The sequence below is a fragment of the Diceros bicornis genome, chromosome 10 (assembly GCF_020826845.1).
Source record: "Diceros bicornis minor isolate mBicDic1 chromosome 10, mDicBic1.mat.cur, whole genome shotgun sequence".
NCBI classification, from domain to species: domain Eukaryota; kingdom Metazoa; phylum Chordata; class Mammalia; order Perissodactyla; family Rhinocerotidae; genus Diceros; species Diceros bicornis.
The window spans coordinates 2,798,874-2,812,170 of NC_080749.1; the positions used below are offsets into that span (position 1 = coordinate 2,798,874).

Here is a 13,297-nt window from a genome sequence, read left to right on the forward strand (position 1 = left end):
AGGTAAGGGGATCTCCCCTCCCTCCCCAGCGGTGGCCTAGGGCGCAGGACCCCACACGGCTCTGGGGGGGTGGGGAAGTTCTCCAGGGATCACTTTCACTCTCCAAGTTCCCTCACAGCCCGTGGGAAAGCCCCAAACAGAGGAGCCTTAGTCAGTTTCGGGGTTGTCTTCGTCAAGCCAGCACCCCAGGAGGGCATACAGCAAGGGGAGAGCCAGAACGCCCCAAGGATCAAAACATCAAAGAAAGCACCCCTCCCCCTGCCCAGTGCACTAGCTGGGCCGGTGGGCCAGAGCAAGGGACCCCCTGCCAAAATACATACACATGTGTTTATAAAGCAGCAGCGGTGAGCAGGCAACCACAGATGGGAACGGTCAACACAGATTACAAAGGACTAGCACAGGCGCCAAGGGTCGCAGCAGGCTCAGAATACACAGCTGCTTCCACCACCACTCCCCCAAGTGGTGGAAGATGGAATTGCAACCAGATACTTTCACTGTGCAAAGGCACAAACCCACCCCATCAAATAGTATGAAGAGGTATATTAATACTCCGGACCAGAAGGAAAATGACAAGGATCCAGAAATCAATCCTGAAGGCACAGAAATTTATAATCTAAAAGATGGAAAATTCAAAATAGCTATCAGAAAACAACTCAATGACTTATAAGAAAATTCAGAAAGACAGCTCAATAAAATCACAAATAAAATTAATGAACAGAGGGAATTCTTCACAAAAGAGATTGAACCTATAAAGAAAAAAAATCAGAAATGTTGGAGATAAGAAACAAAATGATGCGGCTGGCCCCGTGGCTTAGCGGTTAAGTGCACGCACTCTGCTACTGCCGGCCCGGGTTCGGATCCTGGGTGCACACTGACGCATCGCTTGTCCAGCCACGCTGGGGCGGCATCCCACATACAGCAACTAGAAGGATGTGCAAGTAGGACATACAACTATCTACTGGGGCTTTGGGGAGAAAAAGGGAAAAAAAAGGAAGAGGATTGGCAATAGATGTTAGCTCAGGCCTGGTCTTCCTCAGCAAAAAGAGGAAGATTGGCATGGATGTTAGCTCAGGGCTGATGATCCTCACAAAAAAAAAAAAAAAAAGAGAGAGAGAAAGAAAGAAACACAATGAATGAGATAAAGGAAAACATGAAGTCCCTTAATAACAGAGCTGATATTATGGAGGACAGAATGAGCAATTTGGAAGACAGAAATATAGAAATGCTTCAGATGGAGGAAAAGAGAGAACTAAGATTAACAAGAAATGAAGAAATTCTCCGAGAACTATCCGACTCAATTAGAAAATACAACATAAGGACTATAGGTATTCCAGAGGGAAAAGAGAGAGAGAAAGGAGCAGAAAGTCTGTTCAAAGAAATAATAGCTGAGAATTTCCCAAACCTGGGGAAAGAGTTGGAATTAAAAGTAAAAGAAGCTAATAGAACTCCTAATTACATCAATGTAAAAAGATCTTCTCCAAAGCATATATATTAAAACTGGCAAAGTCAATGACAAAGAAAAAAATGTTAAGAGTAGCAAGGCAGAAGAAAATAACTTACAAAGGAACCTCTAGCAGGCTTTCAATGGATTTCTCAACAGAAAGCTTACAGGCTAGGAGAGAGTGAATAATATATTCAAAATTCTGAAAGATGAAAACTTTCAGCCAAGAATATTCTATCCAGCAAAAAGATCATTCCGATATGATGGAGAGATAAAAACTTTCCCAGAGAAACAAAAGCTGAGGGAGTTCATCACCACAAGACACCCCCTACAAGAAATAATCAAGAAGGCCCCCATACCCAAAAGAAAAGAAAGGGTTTACAAAGCTTTGAGCAAGGAGATAAACAGGCAGACAAAATGAAAAATTGCAACTATCAGAAGAGATTAGCAAACAATTATAACATTAAAAATATAGGAAAGGGGCTGGCTCCGGGGCTTAGCGGTTAAGTGCATGCACTCCGCTACTGGCGGTCCGGGTTCGGATCCCAGGCGCGCACCGACGCACTGCTTCTCCGGCCATGCTAAGGCCGTGTCCCACATACAGCACCTAGAAGGATGTGCAACTGTGACATACAACTATCTGCTGGGGCTTTGGGGAGAAAAAAGGAGGATTGGCAATAGATGTTAGCTCAGAGCCAGTCTTCCTCAGCAGAAAGAGGAGGATTAGCATGGATGTTAGCTAAGGGCTGATCTCCCTCACAAAAAAAAAATACAGGAAAGGAAAACATCAAAACTATAATCTCGTCATTTTAATCACAAACTAACATCACAAAACGGAGTAAGCTGTAACAACAATAACTTAGAAGGGGAAGAGGAAATAGATGGAACCTGCTTAGACTAAGGAAATAAGAGGGTATCAGAAAATAGACTATCTCATATACGAGATATATTTTTGTGCGTGTGTGAGGAAGATTAGCCTTGAGCTAACATCTGATGCCAATCCTCCTCTTTTGGCTGAGGAAGAGTAGCTCTGGGCTAACATCCTTGCCCATCTTCCTCTACTTTACGTGGGACGCCGCCACAGCATGATTTGACAAGCACTGCATCAGTCCACGCCCAGGATCCAAACCTATGAGCCACAGGCCGCCGAAGTGGAGAGCGCAAATTTAACCACTACGCCACAGCGTCAGCCCACATCTACAGGATTTTTTAAACAAACTTCACGGTAACCACTAAACAAATAATCAGAACAGAGACACAAGTGATAAATAAACAGCAAACTGAGAAAATCATCATAGAGAACTACCAAATTGAATTGGCAGTCCAAAATACATGGGAAGGGCCGGCCCTGTGGCTTGGCGGTTGAGTGCGCGCGCTCTGCTGCTGGCGGCTCGGGTTTGGATCCAAGGCGCGCACCGATGCACCGCTCCTCTGGCCATGCTGAGGCCGCATCCCACATACAGCAACTAGAAGGATGTGCAGCTGTGACATACAACTATCTACTGGGGTTTTGGGGGAAAAAAATAAATAAAATAAAATTTGAAAATACATGGGAAGAGAAGGAAAGGAAATACAGAACAACCGGAAAACAAGTTATAAACATAGCAGCATTAAGCCCCTGATGTATCAATAACAACTCTAAAGGTAAATGGATTGAATTCTCCAATCAAAAGACAAAGTGGCTGGATGGATTAAAACACAAGAACCAACAATATGCTGCCTCCAAGAGACACACCTCAGCTCTAAAGACAAACAGGCTCAGAGTGAAGGGATGGAAGATGATACTCCAAGCTAATGGCAAAGAAAAGAAAGCAGGTGTTGCCATACTTATATAAGACAAAGTAGACTTCAAGATAAAAAAGGCAATGAGAGAGAACTCAAGATGGCGGCATAGGCAGACACTGAACTCACCTCCACCCACAGACACAGCCAGTTTACAACTACTCATAGAAAAATTACCCTTGAAAGAGAACTGAAAACTGGATAAGAGGAACTCCTGCAACAAACGACAATCCTAATTGAGGTGGAAGAGACAGAAATTCCCTTCTGGAGAGAAAAAACACGACCTTCACAAGCTGCAGTGCTTCAAGGCCGCCAGGGAGCAGCCCAAAGGTACGCAGCCTTCCCTGGAGGAGTGAGGACCTGAGCTGGGGAGCACCCCAGCTGTAGGCATTTTTTGGACCCAGCACAATCAAGACGAATGTCCTAATATCTGACTTTGCCTGCTACTAAAACATTGGGGAGTACCCCCAGAAAAGCTGATTCACAAAGAAATTAAAACCGGCTCTTAAAGGGCCCACGCACAAATACATGAATTTCAGAAAGCAACCTAACATCACCAGAAAGAAAGGTGCACAGTGCTTTGGTGAAAAGAGACTCACCTGATAGGCTCTGAGTGCCTCTGGGTGAGAGGTGAGACCTATCTAGGGACTGGGACATCGGCGGTGGCCATTGTTGTGGCCTGGTGTGCGCGCGTGCTGATACAGTTGCTGGAAGACGCCATTGGAGTTCTCCCTGGGGCCTGCTAGCCCAGGTCTGCCCCACCCACTAGAGCACCGATTTAATCCAGCTCAGCCAGGGCAGGCAGCCCACCCTAGGGACTGGCCCCACCCAACAACAAGCCCTTGGGCAACTTGTGGGCCTGCTAAGGGAGCTGCCTGGATTCTCCACAGCCTGGCGAGTGGGTCCACCTCTGTGGGGCAGGGCGTGTGCCAGGAATGGGTGAAGAATGTGGGGGCGGTGGTGCAGTGTGGGGCTCCCACTTTGGAGAGACTAGGTACAATTCAGGAGGGACTGTGCGTGTGAACCAGTAGGGGGCGGGGCTTGCCAGCTGAAGAAGACTTGTATTTCTCAAAGATCCACATGGGGGTTTGCCCCACCTCCCAAAGCCTGAAATAACTGGGTGCTCCCATGCCTGAGGCCAGCCCCACTCAGCTGCAATCCTCAGAGCTGACAAGAGACCTAAAGGCTGGAGGCTTATAGCAATTGTAACCCCTGAGCCTAACAACCGCCCCGCTGGGGGCCTACTCACTTAATAGAAATACTGCAACACAAATGTGCTATTACAACTTCTAGCCAACTGTGCTGGGGCTCCCCACACCCGATAAAGAGACTGAAGGGCCCACAACAACTACAAGCAGCTGAGCATTACAACAGCTGGCCAGGAGCATAGCTCAGCCTCTCTGGGCACCTACAGGAAGAGCAACCACACCACAACTGAAGGACACACGTAGCCCACACAGGGTCACTCCTGGAGCATTTGGAAATGAGGGAAGCACACTGCTGGGCCTCATACGGCATCACTTATATAAGGTCACCTCTCCAAGAGCAGGAGACGAAGCTGACCTACCTAATACATAGACACAAGCACAGGGAAAGAGGCAAAAGGAGGAGGCAAAGGAATACATTCCAAGTAAGGGAACAGGACAAAACCCCAGAGAAGAAACTAAGTGAAACAGAAATGAGCAACCTACCCAACAGAGAGTTCAGACAAAGAGTGTTAACGATGCTCACTGATCTGGGGAGAAGAATGGATGAACTCAGTGAGAACGTCAACAAAGAAAGGGAAGATATAAAAAAGAACCAATCAGAAACGAAGAATACAATACTGGAAATGAAAAATTCACTGGAGGAACTCAAAAGCAGAGTAGAGGATACAGAAGAACGGATCTGCAAGCTGGACAAAAGACTAGACGAAATCACCAAAGCTGAACAGGTAAAAGAAAAAAGAATTAAAAAGAGTGAGGACAGTCTAAGAGACCTCTGGGACAACATCAAGCACACTAACATCCGTTAAAATGCTAAAAGGAAAAAACCTACAGCCAAGAATACTCTACCTGGCAAGGTTATTATTCAAAATGGAAGGAGAGAGAAAAAGCTTCCCAGACAAGCAAAAATGAAAGGAGTTTGTCACCAAGAAACCAGTACTGCAAGAAATGCTAAAGGGAATTATTGAAGGGGAAAAGAGGAGACCACAAATAGGAAAAAGTATCTATTTCCATAATAAGAGGGTAATGGATACAAACGCACAAAAAAGAGGTTAGATATGATATGAAAAACATAAAATGTGGAAGGAGGGGAGTTAAAGAGTAGTGCTTTCAGATAGAGGTCAAACTAAAGAGATCATCAACTTATTACAGATTCCTATATACATAGATTACTATATACGGACCTCGTGGTAATCACAAACCAGAAACCTATAATAAATACACAAAAAAACTAAGAAAAAGGAACCCAAACATACTACTAAGGAAAGCCATCAAAGCACAAGGGAAGAGAACAAGAGAAGAACAAAGGAACAGAGAAGAACTACTAAAAGACCAAGAAAAAAAAGTTAAAACATGGCACTAAGTACATACTTATCGATAGCTACTTTAACCATCAATGGACTAAATGCTCCAATTAAAAGGCAGAGCGTGGCTGATTGGATAAAAAAACAAGACCCATATATATGCTGCATACAAGAGACATACTTCAGACCTAAACACACCCACACACTGAAAGTGAAGGGATGGAAAAAGATACTCCATGCAAATGGCAATGAAAAGAGCGCTGGGGTAGTAATACTCATATCAGACAAAATAGACCTTAAAATAAAAACTATAACAAGAAACAAAGAAGGGAACTACATAATGATCAAGGGAATAATCCAACAAGAGGATATAACACTTGTAAATATCTATGCACCCAATGCAGGAGCACCTAAATATATAAAGCAACTATTAACATACACAAAATGAGAAGTAGACAGTAACACAATAATAGTAGGGGACTTGAACACTCCACTAACACCAATGGATAGATCATCCAAACAGAAGATCAATAAGGAAACACTGGCCTAAAATGACAAACTAGAACAGATGGACCTAGTAGATATATACAGAACATTCCATCCAAAAACCGAAGAATACACGTTCTTTTCAAATGCATATGGAACATTCTCCAGGATTGATCACATATTAGGCCACAAAACAAGTCTACATAAATTTAAGAAGATCGAAATAATACCAAGCATCTTTTCTGACCACAACGGTATGAAACTAGAAATCAACTATAGGAAGAAAATCAGAAAAGCTACAAATACGTGGAGATTAAACAAAATGCTACTGAACAACGACTGGGTTAACGAAGAAATCAAAAAATACCTGGAGACAAATGAAAATGAAATTACAACATGCCAGAATTTATGGGATACAGCAAAAGCGGTTCTAAGATGGAAGTTTATAGCAATACAGGCCTATCTCAACAAACAAGAAAAATCTCAAATAAACAATCTAACAATGCACCTAAAGGAACTGGAAAAAAGAAGAACAAACAAAGCGCAAAATCAGTAGAAGAAGGGAACTAATAAAAATCAGAGCAGAAATAAATGAAACAGAGTCTAAAAAAACAATAGAAAAAATTAATAAAACCAAGAGCTGGTTTTTTGAAAAGATAAACAAAATTGACAAACCTTTAGTTAGACTCACCAAACAAAAAAGAGAGAAGGGTCAAATGAGTAAAATCAGAAATGAAAGAGGAGAAATTACAACAGACACCTCAGAAATAAAAAAGATTATAAGAGAATGCTATGAAAAGCTATATGCCAACAAATTGGACAATCTGGAAGAAACGGATAAATTCTTAGAATCATACAACCTTCCAAAACTGGATCAAGAAGAAACAGAGAATTTGAATAGACCAATCACCACTAAGGATATTGAAACAGTAATCAAAAACCTCCCCCAAAATGAACATCCAGGACCAGACAGCGTCCCTGGTGAATTCTACCAAACATTCAAAGAAGACTTAATACCTATGCTTCTCAACCTCTTCCAAAAAATTGAGGAGGGGGGTTATCTCCCTAAAACTCATTCTACAAAGCCGACATTACCCTGATACCAAAACCAGACACAGACAACACAAAGAAAGAAAATTACAGGCCAATATCACTGATGAACATCGATGCAAAAATCCTCAACAAAATACTAGCAAATCGCATACAATACATTAAAAAGATTATACACCTATACACCATGATCAGGTGGGCTTTATTTCAGGGATGCAGGGATGGTTCAACATTTGCAAATCAATCAACGTGATACACTACATTAATAAAATGAAGAATAAAAATCACATGATCATCTCAATAGATGCAGAGAATGCATTTGACAAGATACAGCATCCATTTATGATAAAAACTCTGAATAAAATGGGTATAGAAGGAAAGTACCTCAACCTAATAAAGGCCACATATGACAAACCCACAGCTAATATCATCCTCAATGGTAAAAAACTGAAAGCTATCCCTCTAAGAACAGGAACTAGACAAGGATGCCCACTCTCACCACTCCAATTTAACATAGTATTGGAAGTCTTAGCCAGAGCAATCAGGCAAGAAAAAGAAATAAAAGGGATCCAAATTGGAAAGGAAGAAGTGAAACCGTCATATTTGCAGATGACATGATTTTATATATAGAAAACCCTAAAGAACCCACCAAAAAACTTTTACACATAATAAATGAATACGGTAAAGTTGCAGGATACAAAATCAACAGACAAAAATCAGTTGCATTTCTATACACTAACAACGAAGTAGCAGAAAGAGAAATTAAGACTACAATCCCATTTACAATTGCAACAAAAAGAATAAAATACCTAGGAATAAACTTAACCAAGGAGGTGAAAGATCTGTACGCTGAAAACTATAAAACATTGCTGAAAAAAACGGAAAAAGACACAGAGAAATGGAAAGATATTCCATGCTCTTGGATTGGAAGAATTAACATCGTTAAGATGTCCATACTTCCTAAAGCAATCTATAGATTCAATCCGATCCCTATCAAAGTTCCAATAACATTTTTCACAGAAATAGAACAAAGAATCCTAAAATTTATAGGAATAAGAGACCCTGAATAGCTCAAGGAATCCTGAGGAAAAAGAACAAAGCTGGAGGTATCACACTCCCTGATTTCAAAATGTACTACAAAGCTATAGTAACCAAAACAGCATGGTACTGGCACAAAAACAGACACACAGATCAATGGAACAGAATCGAAAGCCCAGAAATAAACCCACACATCTATGGATAGCTAGTCTTCAACAAAGGAGCCAAGAACATACAATGGAGAAAGGAAAGTCTCTTCAATGAATGGTGTTGGGAAAACTGGATAGCCACATGCAAAAAAAATGAAAGTAGAACATTACCTTACACAAAAATTAACTCAAAATTGATTAAAGACTGGAATGTAAGACTGAAACCACGAAACTTCTAAAAGAAAACATAGGCAGTATGCTCTTCGACGTCAGTCTTAACACCATATTTTCAAGCACCATGTCTGACCAGGCAACAGAAACAATAGAAAAAATAAATGGGACTACATCAAACTAAAAAGCTTCTGCACATTGAAGGAAACCATTAATAAAACAAAAAGACAACCTAACAATTGGGAGAAGATATTTGCAAACCATACATCTGATAAGGGGTTAATCTCCAAAATATATAAAGAACACATGCATCTGAACAACAAAAAAACTAACAACCCAATTAAAAAATGGGCAAAAGACCTGAACAGACATTTCTCCAAAGAAGATATACAGATGGCCAACAGACACATGAAAACATGTTCAACATCATTAACTATCAGGGAAATGCAAACCAAAACTACAATGAGATATCACCTCACTCCCATCAGAATGGCTATAGTTAACAAGACAGGAAACAACATGTGTTGGAGAGGATGTGGAGAGAAGGGAACTCTCATACACTGCTGGTGGGAGTGCAAACTGGTGCAGCCACTATGGAAAACAGTATGGAGATTCCTCAAAAAATCAAGGATAGAACTACCATATGATCCAGCTATGCCACTGCTGGGTATTTATCCAAAGAACATGAAAACACCAATGTGTAAAGATACATGCACCCTGTGTTCACTGCAGCGTTATTCACAATAGCCAAGACTTGGAAGCAACCTAAGTGCCCATCAAGGAACGAATGGATAAAGAAGATGTGGTATATATACACAATGGAATACTACTCAGCCATAAGAAATGATGAAATCCAGCCATTTGTGACAACATGGATGGACACTGAGCATATCATGTAATGTGAAATAAATCAGAAGGAGAACGTCAAATACCGTATGATCTCACTCATTAAGTAGCAGATAATGACAACAACAAACAAACGGAGATTGGACTGGTGGTTACCAGAGGGGAAGGGCGGAGGGAGGAGGGCAAAAGGGATAATTAGGCACATGTGTGTGGGGATGGATTGTAATTAGTATTGGGGTGGTGAACATGAGAATACGATGTAATCCATGCAGAAATAGAAATATAATGATGTACACCTGAAATTTATACAAGGTTATAAACCAATGTTACCACAATAAACAAACAAACAAAAAAGATGCATAATATAAAAAAATAAGTAAATAAATAAAAATGTAACTACGGTGGGGGAATTCTAAAAAAAAAGGCAATGAGAATGTGGAATATAAACTAACACACAGACCGAGAGAACAGTTTGGTGGTTACCAGTGGGAAGGGAGCTGGGGGGTGGGCACAAGGCATGAAGGGGAGCATTTATATGGTGACTGACAATAATGTACAACTGGAATCTCACAATGTTATAAACTATTATGACGTCAATTAAAAAAAGGTAAAAAAAAAAAGGCAATAAGAGACAAAGAGGGGCAGTGTATACTGATAAAAGGGACTCTCCACCAAAATGACATAACACTTATATATGCACCCAACACAAGAGCACCAAAGTACATAAAGCAACAATCAACAAACCTAAAAGGAGATATTAACAACAACACAATAATAGTAGGGGACCTTAACACCCCACTTAGACCAATGGATAGATCATCCAGCCAACAAGTCAACAAGGACATAGTGGATTTAAAAGAAAAACCAGGGCCGGCCCCGTGGCTTAGCGGTTAAGTGCACGCGCTCCACTGCTGGCGGCCCGGGTTCGGATCCCGGGTGCACACCGACGCACCCCTTCTCCAGCCATGCCGAGGCCGCGTCCCACATACAGCAACTAGAAGGATGTGCAACTATGACATACAACTATCTACTGGGGCTTTGGGGGGGAAAAAAAAAACAGGAGGATTGGCAATAGATGTTAGCTCAGAGCTGGTCTTCCTCAGCAAAAAGAGGAGGATTAGCACGGATGTTAGCTCACGGCTGATCTTCCTCACAAAAAAATAAAAATAAAAATAAATAATAAAAGAAAAACCAGACCAGATGGACTTAATAGATATATATAGAACACTCCATCCAAAAGCAGCAGAATACACATTATTCTCAAATGTACATGGAACATTCTCAATGATAGACCAAATGCTGGGAAACAAGGCAAACCTCAATAAATCTGAGAAGACTGACATCATAATAAGCATTTTTTCCAACCATAATGCTATGAAACTAGAAAAAAACTACAAGAAGAAAGCTGGAAAAGTGACAAAGATGTGGACACTAAACAACATGCTACTGAACAACCAACGGATCACTGAGGAAATTAAAGGAGAAATCAAAAAATAACTGGAGACAAATGAAAGCACCATACCAACTCAAATGGGATGCAGCAAAAGCATTCCCAAAGAGGGAAACTCATAGCAATACAGGCCCACCTCAACAAACAAGAAAAATTTCAAATAAACAATCTTAAACTACACCTAACAGAAGCAGAAAAGAACAAACAAAGCCCAAAGTCAGCAGAAGGAGGGAAATAATGAAAATTAGAGCAGAAATAAATGAAATGGAAACAAAAAAAAACAGTAAAAGGGATCAATGAAACAAAGAGCTGGTTCCCTGAGAAAATAAACAAAATTGACAAACCCTTAGCCAGACTCACTAAGACAAAAAGAGAGAAGGCTCAATTCAATAAAATTAGAAATGAAAGAGGAGAAATTAAAACAGATGTCACAGAAATACAAAGGACTATAAGAGAATACTATGAAAAACTATATGCCAACAAACTGGACAATCTAGAAGAAATGGATAAATTCTTAGACTCATAAAACCTTCCAAAACTGAATCAAAAGAGGTAGAGGATCTGAATGGACCAATCACAAGTAAAGAGATTGAAACAGTGATCAGAAACCTCCCAAAAAATAAATGTCCAGGACCAGATGGCTTCTCTGGAGAATTTTACAAACATTCAAAGATTTAATACCTACCCTTCTCAAACTATTCCAAAAAACTGACGAAGACAGAATACTTCCTAACACATTCTACAAGGCCAACATCACCCTGATCCCAAAACCAGACAAGGACAACACAAAGAAGGAAAATTACAGTCCAATATCGCTGATGAACACAGATGCAAAAATCCTGAACAAAATATTGGCAAACCGAATACAGAAATACATTAAAGGGATCATACACCATGATCAGAGGGATTTATAGCAGGGACACAAGGGTGGTTCAACATCCACAAATCAATCACAGTGATACACCACATTAACAAAATGAGGAATAAAAACCACATGATCATCTCAACAGATGCAGAGAATCTGACAAGATCCAATTTCCATTTATGATAAAAATTCTCAATAAAATGGGTATAGAAGGAAAGCATCTCAACATAATAAAGGTCATATATGACAAACCCACAGCCAACATCATACTCAATGGTGAATAACTGAAAGCCATCCCTCTGAGAACAGGAAGAAGACAAGAGTGCTCACTCTTGCCACTCTTATTCAACATAGTACTGGAGGGTTTGGCCAGAGCAATTAGGCAAGAAAAAGAAATAAAGAATAACCAAATTGGCAATGAAGAAGTGAAACTCACACTGTTTGTAGACGACATGATTTTACACATAGAAAACCCTAGGGGCAAGCCCCGTGGCTTAGCGGTTAAGTGTGCACGCTCCGCTACTGGCGGCCCGGGTTCGGATCCTGGGCGCGCAGTAACGCACCGCTTGTCTAGCCATACTGAGGTGGTGTCCCACATACAGCAACTAGAAGGATGTGCAACTATTACAGACAACTATCTACTGGGGCCTTGGGGAGAAAAAGGGAAAAAAAAAAAGGAGGATTAGCAACAGATATTAGCTCAGGGCCGGTCTTCCTCAGCAAAAAGAGGAGGATTGGCATGGATGTTAGCTCAGGGTTGATCTTCCTCACCAAAAATAAAAAAAACCCTAAAGAATCCACTGGATGGGGCCCGCCTGGTGGTGTAGTGCTTATGTTTGCGTGCTCCACTTTGGCAGCCTGGGGTTCGTGGGTTCAGATCCCAGGCACAGAGCTATGCACCACTTATTTAAGCCACACTGTGGCAGGTGTCCCACATACATAATAGAGGAAGACTGGCACAGATGTTAGCTCAGGGCCAATCTTCCTCAGCAAACAGAGGAGGATTGGCAACAGATGTTAGCTCAGGGCTAATCTTCCTCATCAAAAAAAAAAAAAAAAAAAAAAAGAATCCATCAGAAAACTATTAGAAATAATCAACAACTACAGGGAAGTTGCAGGCTACAAAATCAACTTAGAAAAATCAGTTGCATTTCTATACTCTAATAATGAACTAACAGAGAACTCAAGAATACAATCCCATTTACAATCACAACAAAAAGAATAAAATATCTAGGAATAAATTTCACCAAGGAGGTGAAAGACCTATACAATGAAAACTATAAGACATTATTGAAAGAAATCAATGATGACATAAAGATATGGAAAGATATCTCATGCACTTGCATTGGAAGAATAAATATAGTTAAAATGTCCATACTACCTAAAGCAATCTACAGGTTCAGTGCAATCCCAATCAGAATTCCAATGACATTCTTCATGAAAATAGAACAAAGAATCCTAAAATTCATATGGGGCAACAAAGGGCCCTGAGTAGCTAAAGCGATCCTGA

At 40.8% G+C, this 13,297-nt stretch overlaps 1 protein-coding gene across 3 annotated transcripts in view; it reads right to left on the reverse strand.

The window, feature by feature from the left end:
* FAM168B (family with sequence similarity 168 member B) overlaps window positions 1-13,297 on the reverse strand; it is a 58,759-nt gene that overhangs the window by 7,405 nt on the left and 38,057 nt on the right. The gene's annotated exons all lie outside the window — the stretch shown is intronic.